General features: G+C 44.0%; 1 long non-coding RNA gene across 2 annotated transcripts in view; it reads right to left on the bottom strand.

Annotated features, from left to right (window-relative positions):
* LOC135964816 (uncharacterized) overlaps positions 1 to 12,241 on the bottom strand; it is a 91,444-nt gene extending 79,203 nt beyond the window's left edge. For both annotated transcript variants that reach the window (XR_012416944.1, XR_012416945.1), the window contains exon 1: positions 12,139 to 12,241. This is a non-coding gene — a long non-coding RNA (uncharacterized lncRNA). The remainder of the gene's footprint in view (positions 1 to 12,138) is intronic.
* Positions 12,242 to 12,831: the final 590 nt, after the last annotated feature.

Below are 12,831 nucleotides of genomic sequence, written 5' to 3'. Positions count from 1 at the left end.
ATAGCACAGTGATTAAAGGCTTGGGCTGTGCAGCCAGTTTGCCTGGGTTTAAATCTTGGCTCTGTCTCTTACTAGCTCTGTGACCTAGAGCAAGTTGCTTAATCTCTCTGTGCCCCTGTCTCTCCCTCTATAAAATAATAATACAACCAACCTTTATTGTGATGATGAAAGACACTTAAAGCAATGCCTAACACATAGCAAGTGTTTGATTTTTATTATTACCATCATCGGCTATTCTCTTGTCCCTTCCTTCACTAGACTAAGTTTGTGATTGCAGAGATCCTGTCTTAATTATCTCTTAGCACAGCATCTGGCAGACGGTGAGTGCACTGTAAATATTTGTGGAATGCATGAACGAGCAACAGAAGCCACAGTCTCTGTTAAACCCCCTGCCTACAGCTGGCTTTCTCTAGCAGCCGCCTAGATTTCCATAGACTTGGGGCCCTGCAGCTGAGCTGATTTGCTCAGAGAAGATACTCATGAGGCAGAAAAGCCTTGCCTGTGCTGTTCCCAGTGCTGAGCTCTCCCTCCAAACACAACAGTTCATCCCATCAGAGTTGTGCAACTCTAGGCAACGCAGCTTTGCAGGGACGACTCCTTGTCTGGCTGGGATGTTGACCTGTTTTCATGGAACTGCAGTTCCCTCACTGAAAGGTCCAGGAGTGGAGGTTTAGCTGATGGCTCACTGGCTGCTGTATGAGCAGTGAAACCTCCCCTCATCATGGTCTGGCTGTGCCCCACAGCCCAGTGCTGGCTGCCCCTGCTCTCCACCTGCTATGGCCAGCTCTGCCTTCATCTCAATCTCAAAGGCCACCCCTCCAGAGCTTATACAGATTACTCCCAAGTGGAAATCATTTCTCTCCACTCTGAACTCACCCAGCCCTTTATCCACCCTTGTCTCTTCACCTCTTGGAGTCTTAGTCTCCTTATCTGTGAAATAGATACCAGTGCCTCCTTCAAAGAGAGGTTGTGAAAACCGAGTGACTCAAGCAATGCTTCATATCATAAGTATTTGCTCATTTACTACTTTGGAAGTTCTTAAAGCCAGAGATTCTCTATTTCATCACTATATGCCCCTCGTTCTTAGCATGGCCCCTGAATCATCACAGGCATTCAATAAACACTTGCTCAATAGAGCAGTCAATCAAAAAACCAGTCAAGAAACCAATAAATGATGGCAACATGGCAATATCCTACAGTTGTAACACAGAAAGTAACTGTCTTTGGGGATGTTCATTCTTTGTTTTGTTTTCTTTTTTCTTTCTGATTGTTTTTAAACTAGTAATGGCCAAACCAAGTCAATTATCTCTTTCCTAGGAGGTGAATTCACAGCACATAGTAAATTCAACATTTCATTTATTAGCCAGAGAACTTGGATTTGGGTAAAGAAACCCACACGTGTACTCTGAAAATCATCCTGGCAGTGATTTTCAGAAATAAGTGGGGGCTAATTATTCTCCCCGACTTGTAATATAGGACTTGGCTACCATCAACCGCCTCCTTCAACCTCTGACCTCATCCTGGGCCCTTCCTGCCCTAACATCCACATGTCACCACCTGTACCCAAGGTCACCAAACTAAGTGATCGTCACTTACTCTTAACAAATGAAACCTCGTTTTCCCACAGAATCCTCTAGAAAACCAAGGGGCAAGCCTAGAGAATTCCATGCTTGGGAGGTGGGGGGCAAGGGTCACTGCCTGATTTCGTATAAGCCCTTGGCACAGGGAAACAGGAGGATGTGCCTACTTTGGCGTGTCAGTGGTATTCAGGGAGGCCTGGTACTTTCACTGGATCCAAGTCCCCACCCTTCATTCTCTTGCCCATTCCCTGAGCCCTGGGGGAGAAGCCCAAATTCCCTACAAGGTGGTGCTGGCTAGAAATTGCCCCATCCTCCTTATCAGGCCTACTTGGCTGCCCAATCCAGACCTGTCCCTTGTACAGTCACAGGCGAGGCTCTGCCCAGGCAGTTGCAACTTGCTCAGGTGAAGCAAACTGACTCACCTGAAAGGTGAGGGTGAGCCAAGACCATGACACCCAGGAAAGCCCAGAGCATGTCAGTTTGGAAGCAGAATGCTGAGGAGGGACCATGGCAAGCCTGGGCTGCCCAATCAATGACCCACTCTGCAGGATGGCCCTGCAGTCAGCTCCAAGCAGGAACTTCAGCCTCTCTTTCTTCTCCGCCCACCTCTGACTCTTCTCCCACGGCACTCACCACAGTGGGCTGGCTGCTCAGACAACGCCTGATGACAGATAGATATGCACAGCACCATCATTCATCCGTCTAAGATGCTGGTGATTGTAAAATGCAGCATTATTTTACGCATCTCTAAGAAAGAAAAACATGCTACCTACCCAATTGTGACACATGGATTTTGATTACATAGAATGTGTATTTCGCACTTACTGAAAGCTTTTTTAGTTTTATTTAGAATGGGTTTTTACTCTATATCAGCTTCATGCATGCATGGAAAGGAAAATAGAAGTGAGGTAAGTTGTTTAAGGTATTCCTAAAACTTAGTCACATTCAGAATCCAGCTCCTCTGAGTCACTTTTTGACTCAGAGCTGTCTATATGCAACGTTTTCCCCACAACACCACCCTCTGAGCCATCTGGACCCGGGGATGATCACAGGAAGGATGCAGTACTTCTCCCCAGAGTGTTTTGCTCTTGCTCTTGTCTTGGGGGTTTTCTTCCAAGCTACTGACATCATTCTGCCAGATTAATTGCACAGACAATGAAAACTCCATCATGGATGCCTGCTTCCCAAAAGTGACTATTAGATGCATCCCATTTTCAGAGATGATAGAAAGAAAATGAATGTGCATTTAACTTGATAAGATATGGCATAATAGTGACAGCTAACAGGTATTGAACAGCTAAAACATCCCAGGAACTGTGCTAAGTACACACCCTATGTATGTTATCTTATCCCATCTGCTCTCTGAGGTAGATAATAACATGAGCTAACCTTATGCCATGCTTACTGTTTGCCAGACACTATTTAAGTGCCCTGTATGTGTTAACTCATTTAATCTTCCTGATGGTCCTATAAAGTAAATAATATTATTATTTCTATTTTGCAGATGACGATGATGACAATAAGCTCCTTGCACAAGGTTAACACAGTCAGTAGAAAACTGGGATTTGAATTCAGAAGTTCAGTACTAGAGTCTACACTTAACCACCACACCATTTGTGCTGGTAATGTGTCCATTATACAGATAAGGGAAGTAAGGCTTACAAGAAATAAATCCTTGCCCAAGGATACACGGCACAAGGGCCAATAGCCAAATCAACATCTGATTTGAAAATCCATATTGTCTCCCATTTTACTATGCCGTGTAGAGGAGACAAAAGGGCAAATATCAAATTCAGATATTTAGATTTCATTCTGTAATTCAGAATCCCATGTGGCATCATACTGAAAAAAATTAACTCCCTTTTTTTCTTGCAAAGATGCAGGTAGTACAATTTTCTTGTAGGGATCTGAAGGATGTCTCATTCATCTGTTCATTTATTCACTGAATAACTATTTTTGAAATGCCTATCATGAGTGAGGCCCTGATCTAGGTACTTCAAGGAGCATACAACGTAGCTGAAATAATAGACTTTGGACAAGTGATTATAGTGTGACCAAGGGGGAAATACTATTTATGACTGCAAATGACTGGAACCCCACTGCCACGGAGGAAGATGGTTTAGGAAGGAAGCAGAGATGCAGAAAGTGGGGGGAAGATGGCAGCCAAGCCACTTGTTGGACAGTTGGAGAGTCTCAAAAACAATGATGTTTAACCAACTCAAAATTAATGTGTTTGCATTCTCATCATATAACTCCCTCCTTCTCCATAAACCTTTCATAAGTTTGCTACACATACAAAGACCTTGAGTAAAGGCTTTTAGTAGAAATCGAGAAAAGAAGTTGAGGTCCTCATCTGTGTGAATATGGGGGTGGGAAAGAGTGTATATGAGAAGGACCAAGCATAATTTGGGGGATCAGAGAAGCCTGCTGCATTCGCATAAACATTCTGACTTTGCTGACCTGCTAACCCCCACTTGTCCACAGTTCTGAAATCCTCGTCTGTCCTGGTCCTTGCTGTAAACCCAGCGCCTTGAATGATGTCAGACACATAACAGGTGCTCAGTAAATATTTTTTGATTGCCTGACTACATGAATGATCTCAGCAGCCCTTCAAAATCTCTCCCATGTGTGTTTCTCTAACACTCCCCAATGTACCCTCAGAGCCCAGCACACAGTAAGTGTCAATAAAGAGCCTTTGACTGACAAAAACCTTTCTCCACAGTTTAGATAATCTCCCTGAACTGTCTTCCAGTGAAATTACTAGATCAAAGAGAACGGAGACATGGAAGGCCTTGGATGTGATATCAAACTCCTCTTCAAAAGGAGTGCAGAGGGCATCCTGGTCATAGCATCATAGGAGAGCATCTAGAACAATTTCTAATGTTCTTGCCAATACCTTCTCCACTTGCCCTCCACAAGGAGCTAGGGCAGCTAAGACCCACTCACCTCGAGCTCACCCTTGACCACAGTCCCTTGCTTTAGACATCGCACCTGGACCACTGCCAGAGCCTCCAGACTGAACTCCTTGTGCCTGCTCTGATCTCTCTTGGTAACCAGCATGTTCTTTGCGAAGAGCAAAATTTGAACACATATCCTTCTGTAGCTATTTCTTTCTCCCAAACCGCTCCTATCACTGGGCTGGGTCCTCCTGACTTCTTCATCAACTCTTCCAGTCCATTTCCTCTTCTTCTTCCCTATTCCACTCCCAACCCCAAATGCAGCTCTAAATATGGCTCAGGTCTATCTGACTCCAAAACTTACTGACTGTTAGCTAACATTAATGAACCTTTTATGTCCCCTATAAATTAAATCATGTTAATGATTCATTGGGTGTATTTTTATTGGACTACCATGGTGCACGGGATTTCCAGAATCCAGATGGCACAGGTATTTCTTAAGCATGTACTATGTGCTAGGCATTGACTGGACTGCTCACGTTCACATATTGCCTCATTTCATCCTCATCGAAGCCCTACAAGGCTGACGAGGACACAGAGGCTCAGAGAGTGAAATAAAGAAGAGAAATGTCCCCAGTGGGAATGAAGGACAAATAAGAGCTTTTGGCCCAACTCTCCAGACTCCCAGTCTTGTGTGTCCAGTACTTATTGAACACCTAAACTTAAGTATTATACCACGGATCAAGATAAAAGGCAACTGTACTATCTCCTTTTGGCCTTACAGCGTTGTATGTTGGAAAGTTCTTTCAGGTGACTAATCTAAATTCCTCTTGCTGCAACTCAAACCCATTCCCACCCTTTCATCCCCACCCCCATCCTTAGATAAGTACAAAAACAACAATTGCAGATGAGATTGCCAAGCTTCTCCTCTTCTCATGGCTTCTGTCTTCAGTTGCCACCCAGTCCTGAGATAAGCCCCACAGAACAGGCTTCCTATCTCCCTGAGTGTTACCTCCACCCAGCGTCACTCCTCAGCCCCTGGCCAGAACCAGAGAAGACCAATCGCTTCAGGGGAGTCTTTTCTGAGGGGGAAGGGAAGAAAGATGCAGAAAGCTGAAAGCTTCTCCCAGCTGACCACTTCTTGGGAGGTGGCCACAGGTGACATCTTGTGGGAAAACGTGTTTCCTCACCTGAGAGGCTCCCCAGATTAGGAAACAGTAATGACGGGCCAATGAACTTGCCCTTGCCCCCCATAGTTCCCCAGAAGGCCCCACTAGATAGATACACAGCATTCTTCTTCAGTGGTTTATCAGACGAGACAAGGTCAGCCACAGCCCTCCTACGGAACTTGAAGATGATTTCATCTAGGTCCCCTGGAATACAGAATAGCCTCAGTAAATGTTTGATGACTAAATGATTTTTTTAAATGATTGCAAGAGTGAGAGAAAGCATAAATGAAATAGCATGTGATGAAATGGATCAATTTAGTGAGTGAATAAATAGAAAGGGATGAATCAGAGTTAGTAAATAGATGAGTTTATAAAAGAATAAACTTCTAAGTGACTAAATGAATGAATAAATGAGAGGAAAGAGTAACAAAATTATTAAATGGGTACATGATTGAACACGTGATAAAAATTAATGCATGAATATGTGAGTCAATTAAATGAGTGTGTGGACAATGGATGGATGGATGGATGATGAATACATTCACAACTTCTTAGAGAAAGACTAGAGAGCTAAGTTATGGACTCTAGTGAGACCAATAACTAGGTCTGTTTTAGTCCTTGCATTATGCCCATATCCTAGTACAGTGTCCTACACATGTTAAGAATTCTGATAGGTATGTGCTAATGAATAAACAGATGGATAAATAGACATCCTCCTGGTTGCAATACACAATACATGGTAGTAAAATCTTCACTGGAGTGCAGTGGCACAACCACAGCTCACTTCAGCCTTGACCTCCTGGGTTCAAAGTATCCTCAAACCTCACCCTCCTAAGTAGCTGGGACTACAGGCACATGCCACCATGTCTGGAGAATTTTTAAACTTTTCATAGAGACAGTGTTTTGCCATGTTAACCAGGCTGGTCTCGAACTTCCAGGCTCAAGTGATCTGCCTGCCTCAGCCTCCCAAAGTGCTGGGATTATCGAGATGCACATAGTCTCCAGGTGCCTTTGTGCAATATTCAAACTGTACCACCAGACACAGAGTCCCAGGAGACAGATGGGGTGATAATAGAGACAGACAAGGAGGAAACACTCACTTCACATTTCAGACTCAGCCTGGATGTCATTCCACACCTTTGTCTTATGGAGTCAAACAGATGTGGATGCAAATTCAAGCTTCATCGTCCACCCCATGATTCCTGTCTTTCTCTTTCTCGTGACTCTTTGCAGAGGAAACTGCCTTCCATACCACAATCCTGATCAAAGCATCTCCTGCCATCTTGACAGAATCATAGCTGTCATCAAAGATGTTCCTGTGACTCAGGAAGGGGAACATCACACTCCGGGGCCTGTCGTGGGGTGGGGGGAGGGGGAGGGATAGCATCAGGAGAAATACCTAATGTAAATGAGGAGTTGATGGGTGCAGCACACCAACATGGCACATGTATGCATATGTAACAAACCTGCACGTTGTGCACATGTACCATAGAACATAAAGTATAATTTAAAAAAAAAAAAGGTTCCTATGTCCTTCTGTTGGCCAGGCTTGGGCTGTTTCCAAGTGAAGCAGGCTTTCAGGCCTAAGCCTCTGCCATCAAGGAGCTGGGTGCTGAGAAGGGATTCCCTGGAGGCACCGTTTACAGCAAACAGCCCACACTTCCTTTGGAGAGAGGTCAGAGGGTTCACCTGCTCTGCCCATTTGTTGTGTGGCCTTGGGGAAGTCACTTAACCCTGCTGGGCCTCCAGGCTGTAGAAGTATTAGGACCAACCAGATGGTCTTTCTGGTCTGATGGGGAGAACACAGGACTGAGAATCAGAACATCCACACAGATTCCCTGTTAGTTTTGTGATCATGGGTCCAGTTCTGACTCCCTGAGCCTCAGTTTTCTTACCTGTAAAATGAGAATAATAATTTCCCCTCCCCTGGGTGATAGAGAAGCAAAGGGGTACAGAGGAACTTTAAGAGGCCTCTAAGGTATACAGAGGTCAGGCTGGATTGTCGTGGTCTGAGATGCCTGTCATCAGTGGAACCTTCTGCTTGGCTTTGGTCTCTGGAACTTAAAACCCACATAGTGCATCAAGATGGTTACTCGGTCTTGGGTTGCTTTTGCTTTGAGGGCTTTTTTCTTGTTCGAATAAACTTTTTGTTGAAGTTAGAACCATTTTTTTTTTAATTTAATTGTCTTCAACTGAAGAACATTTATTGAACACCTAGCACATGCCAGGCCCTGCTCAGGGCATGAGAAAAACAAAGATTGTCATAACATGTAGCTTTACTTGAAGGCATTTGCCATACAGCAGGTGAGACTATGAATATTTTATAGGCAGGAGGTCACATCATCCTCATAACACCCAATAAGGGAGGCATTCTTATTATACCCATTTGTCAGATGATAAAACCGAGGTAAGAAAGATATCATGGTTTTTTGGTCAATGATGTATCAGTCTGTCATATGTCAGTAATGAAGTTCCATGGATGTTAAGAACAGGTAGTGGGGATAACAAGAGGATATTTTTTTTCACCGCTACCTATTAACACATACATCTTCCCCTCTAGATGTTAATCTGGAGTAACATATTAACCCTGATATGCCATGTCTTAAGTTGTTTAATTCTTATAATAACTCATTGAAATTGGATCATTTTCCCTCTTTTTACAACTGAAGAAACTGAGGCTCAATAAGATTAGGTGGCTTGCACAAGGCCACGTGGCTGTATGAAGAGTCTCATTTGGGCCAGATCTGCTTGACCTCAAAGTTGATGGCTGTGGCACCACATCTCACCCTCTCCTGCATCCACATGTCTAATAAGCAGCAGGGTGGGGTGGCAGAGATTGACACAGTCCAATGTCCATTCTGTCCTTCCTTAATAAAAATGGAAATTATGGCTGGTCACATGGTTATTTGAAATAAAGACTACATTCCCCAGACTTCCCTTACAGGTGGGTATGGCTTTGAAACTAAATTCTGGCCAGAAAGATACTAGCAGAGGTGCATATAGCAACCTTCAAGAACCTTCTGTAAGACAGGGGTCCCCAACTTACAGAAGGGTCTGTGGCCTGTTAGGAACCAGGCTGCACAGCAGGAGGTGAGTGGCAGAGAAAAGGAGTGAAGCTTCATCTGTATTTACAGCCACTCCCCATCACTCACATTATTGCCTGAGCTCCACTTCCTGTCAGATCAGCAGTGGCATTAGATTCTCATAGGAGCATGAACTCTATTGTGAACTGCACATGTGAGGGATCTAGGCTGCAAGCTCCTTATGAGAATCTAGGCCAGGCACAGTGGCTCACGCCTGTAATCCCAGCACTTTGGGAGGCCGAGGCAGGCAGATCACGAGGTCAAGAGATCGAGACCATCCTGGCCAACATGGTGAAACTTCATCTCTACTAAAAACACAAAAATTAGCTGGGCATGGTGGCACATGCCTATAGTCCCAGCTACTCAGGAGGCTGAGGCAGGAGAATCATTTGAACCCATAAGGCAGAGGTTACAGTGAGCCAAGATCACACTACTGCACTCCAGCCTGGGAAACAGAGCAAGACTCTGTCTCTCAAAAAAAAAAGAGAGAGAGAATCTAATGCCTGATGATCTGTCATTGTCTCCCATAACCCCTAGATGAGACCATCTAGTTGCAAGAAGAAAAGCTCAGGGCTCCCAATGATTCTACATTTTTGGGAGTTGTATAATTATTTCAATATCTATTACAATGTAACTGATATGATTTAGCTGTATCCCCACCCAAATCTCATCTTGAATTATAGCTTCCACAATTCCCAAGTGCTGTGGAAGGGACCCACTGGGAAGTAATTGAGTCATGGGGGCAGGTCTTTCTCATGCTGTTCTTGTGATAGTGAATAAATCTCAGGAGATCTGATGGTTTTATAAGGGGGAGTTTCCCTGCACAAGCTCTCACTTTGCCTGCTGCCACCCATCTGAGACATGACTTGCTCCTCTATCCCTTCCACCATGATTGTCAGACCTCCCTAGCCATGTGGAACTGTAAGTCCATTAAACCTCTTTCTTGTATAAATTACCCAGTCTCAGGTATGTCTTTATTAGCAGCATGAAAATAGACTAATACAGTAACAGTAATAAAGTACACAACGGATGTAATGAGCTTGAATCATTTGAAAACATCCCCTTCCCTAGTCCATGGAAAAATTGTCTTCCACAAAACCAGTGCCTGGTGCCAAAAATGTTGGGGACTGCTGCTCTAAGAGGCAGCTGACTCAAGTCCCTACTCTTTCTTCCATCTGCTGTGATGCATAGAGGTGCTGGCTGGAACACCACCTTGCCCCATGAGGGGACCACGCATGCCAGGCAGAGCAACAAGATAGAAAGAGCCTGGGTACCTAGGGATTTCAGAGATCAGAGATGCCCTGCCTGGCCTGAACTACCTATATCCAGACTAACATGAGAGAGAAATTTCCATATTGTGTAAGCCACTGTTCCTGGAGTTTTACCTTTATTCACAGATGAATTAATCACAACTGAGAGTGAGTGTGAAGTGTTGAGTTTGGTTTTCTATGCTTCATGCCTCCCTGTTAATAGAATTCTACAAACTCTTGCCCTGTGTCTTACAATACCTCCCACTAGAGTTGGTGGAATGTATCTCCCTGGTCTATTGATGATGGACGTGGTGATGTGAAGAGCTTTGGGAAATGAAATAATAGCAGATTGGATTGGACCAGGGCCTTTAATGTCTCTGCATGATTTTGCTTTACCTTTACCTCTTGCACTTCTATAATCTACCATGAGATGATAATGTCCCAGGCAGCCCCTGCTCCTTCAGCTTAAGCTCAGAATAAAGACATAAAAGGAGAAAGAAATTCAACTAGAGGCCTGAGTCCAGCCTGCCTGGCCAAGACAAAGCTAGATCAGCTGAACTACAGCCAATCCACGGAGCCCCGCAAGTGGGAAAAAGAAATGTGTGTTATTGTAATGCCACTGAAATTTTGAAGGATTGTTTTTTTCTACAGTATTGTTTTATAGTTAATATAGCAGTTAATCAATACCTTATTCATTGAGTGCCTATGATATACAAGCATGGTGCAAGGCACTATGGATACCATGGTGACTATGGATGTTCCTGCCCTTATGGAAGACACTGTGGAGTCATGATCAAAACAACATGGGCAGAACTGGCTTCAGATCCCAACTTCACCACTCCCCAGCTGGTGACCTCCAGCGACTGATTTAACCTCAGTCTCTGGCCTCCCGGGGTTGTCATGAGGATTAAATGAGATCAAATGTGTAAAGCTCCAGTAAACAGCATGTCACACAATAAGAACTCAGTAAGGGGTAATATTAGTAATAACCAATAGCTTTGCTCAAAGAGAATAGCCACTTATACATGCAGGGAAATCAGACCTACTTTAACACATTCCTCCTCTCCATCAACACAATGATAGCCATGCCTACCAGGTTTTCGAAGGCAGTCTCAATGATACCACTCTTTTCCATCATTCTCAAGAGTCTGGCTGAACTCTCCATGACTGTGCCCCTTATAGAGATGCCATCCTTAATGGGCTTGCCCCAGGCCACACAAGCACCAGTCACTTTTTCTTCCTCATTAGTCCCCTGACCTGTGGGTCAGCACTCTGGGCAGCAAATAGACCCAGGGAGAAACAGCTTATTCACCCAAGGTCACCTCACAAGGCAACCTCAGAACAAGGACTACAAAACTATTAAGAGAGGAAAGGAGGGAAAGTGAGGAAGCTATGAGAGATGGTGCCTGAATCACCCGGCATTTGGTCAATTGCTCAATAGAAGTGATTTCTGCAGAATTAGATTAGTCATGCAGACACCTGTCTCCTTCAGGAACAACTGCAAATATGAAATCACTTTTTTAAGTCAACACATGTGATAGGTATAATTTAGCGCACATGTGTATCTATGGACCCAGAGAAAGACAGCAGAGTTAGACAAAGAGAAAAAAGCAAGAAGATAACAAGGTTTCAATTTGGTGGGCTGCATCAGAAAATATAAATAATACCCTCTTCCTCCAAAAATGACTTATGAAAGTAGCAGTCCAGTTATTTGAAAATTGGGGTCATGCTCTTTTCTGAAAAATCCAATGACCTTCTTTTTATTTCACTTTTGTGCAAATAACTTTTTTCCTTTCTGAAAATTTCTATTGCTATTTTGCCTATATAGCAAAAATGTTAGACAGTCACCTATTTTTTTTTATTTTTTCTCATTCATATTTGTTCTCTTTCACTCTTTTCTTTTGATTAATCTATTTTGTTTTTTATTGTATATCTTTAAGATGCAATGATCACCTCTCAGTGGCCAAATTTTTCAACCCCTCCTCAGGCCTTTCCCTTCTCGGCCTCTGCTATGTCAGGCCCTGCTGGGCACCATCTCTCCTGCAACAACCACCCCCGTGCTCACTTCTCTTGGCTTCACTCTCTCCGGGGTCATCTGCCACCTCTCTGACCACTCTCTCTCTCACTCTGTCTTCTTGATGATTCTTTTCCACACTCACCTGAAATGTTGTTCCTCTTGGTTCCTCTCCTGACTTTGCTTCCATCCGTCCCACAACTCTGTGCTTGTGCTGCTGCCTCCCACTCTCTCCCCACTGGAATGTCAAATCTGTTCAGGACTTGACTTGGCTTACACTCTCACCACTCTAGAAATGATTCCCAAGTTTTTATCCAACACCAAGTGACTCTTCTGAGCTATGCACACAGCTCCCACGGTTCCATCTCCGAACTCAGGGGTCAGCACATTTTTTTTCTATACAGAAACAAATCATACATTTCTAGGTTTTGTGGACCATCAGTGCCAATCACAATTGTTCCACTCTGCCATTGGGGCACAAAAGCAGCCACAGACATTAGTAACTGAATGAGCATGCCTGCATCCCCATAAAACATCAGTTGCAAAAACAAACGGTGGCCAGATGTGGCCTGTTCTAATTCTGCCTCCAAAGAATTGACTGCTGTGATCAGTGAGTATTCCCCCAGCTGAATAAAGATGATCCCACTGGTCCTCTAACTTGTTCTCTGCACATTGGAGCCACCTGAGGAAACGGTAACACTCCCAATACCCAAGCTGTATCCTAAACCAATGAACTCAGAATCACTGAAGCTTCACAAGTGATTCTGACATGCAGTGAAGGTTGAGAACCACATACTATCCCAACACTGCAGTGAAGGTTGAGAACCACATACTATCC

Source organism: Macaca fascicularis, chromosome 8 (genome assembly GCF_037993035.2).
Source record: "Macaca fascicularis isolate 582-1 chromosome 8, T2T-MFA8v1.1".
In the NCBI taxonomy this organism is placed as follows: Eukaryota; Metazoa; Chordata; class Mammalia; order Primates; family Cercopithecidae; genus Macaca; species Macaca fascicularis.
Note: the sequence above shows the minus strand (reverse complement) of the source record. Positions and strands in the feature narration are given on the sequence as shown.